A 1,168-nucleotide genomic window follows, 5' to 3' on the forward strand; every position below is an offset into this window, starting at 1 on the left:
CCGCGCGCTTGGCGGGTGAGGGGGGGGGGGGGGGTTTTTTTGGGGGGGGGGGGCAACGTGACCCAGTTAATATCTGGAAGAATACTTTCAGTGGTCGTTACCAAAGAGAGACTTCCCTCTCTTTCAGAAAGAAAGCAGACGTAACTTCCAGAACAACTAAACTGCCGCCTATTTTCCTTGCGATTTTGATACTTAAATAATACAGGGAGATCCAGATTTATTCTCAGAGAGAAATGCTTGCTACCTGACTAGAAGAAAGTGTGGTTTCTATTTTATTTTTAAGGTTTCATTTAATTTACTTGAAAGTTTTCAATAGTTGCAGCTTTTTTCGTAGAAGAATATTTTTCTGTCCCCTAATATTAACCATCCGACTAACAAGTCCTTATTTACAATGTGGAAATCGAGCTGGCAGTATTGCTCATCACCATATTTTCTAAGTCATAAAAAGTTTCATTCTTCCCATTTTAAAGGACAGCAAATTTTGGTTTGTATCTCAAGCATACTTCTCAAATTTCAGCCATTAAAAAAACCCCAAGTGATGTTATTGCTATTTGTTATTAATCAAAAGATTAGAAAATAATAACCAAAATGGATTTGTTAGATTTTGCTAAATGGTTAAACAGCTCAGAGGTAGGATGGGGAAACGTTGCTTACATCTGGACTTGTAATGATCTAAGTCTAAGATTTAGATTCCCTGACAAATCAGGAATAGGTTTGAGGAAATAATAAATAACAACAACAACATCTTTCAAGCTATTCATCCCAAATTTCATAATCCAATGAGACAAATCAACCCCACAATATTTGTTTGCTGAAAAAATCTCCTTAAAATAGCTGAACTATTTCTCAGCTGAAGCTATTGGTAAGAGTTTACGATCACCTTGATCCAAAATCTCACAATCTGCGTGACACGTGCAAAGTAAGCCTGAGAGCGGCTCAGAACCAGAGCTGTGAGGCCAATTTCAGACCTGGGTGTTTTTAGTAAGAGGAGATACACACCAAACGGAGGGCCAGTATTGCTCCTTCCCCATAACAAAAGCAAAAGTATTATATCCTGCACTGATCAAAGATCAATGTACTTGAATACATCTAGTATGAACATATGTATCCCCCCATGACATAAACTGCATTTCGTTAATGCAGTTGTGGCATTTCTTCCAAATACCTC

This window comes from Haliaeetus leucocephalus, unplaced genomic scaffold (assembly GCF_000737465.1).
Source record: "Haliaeetus leucocephalus isolate CR32 unplaced genomic scaffold, Haliaeetus_leucocephalus-4.0 Scaffold240, whole genome shotgun sequence".
NCBI lineage: Eukaryota > Metazoa > Chordata > Aves > Accipitriformes > Accipitridae > Haliaeetus > Haliaeetus leucocephalus.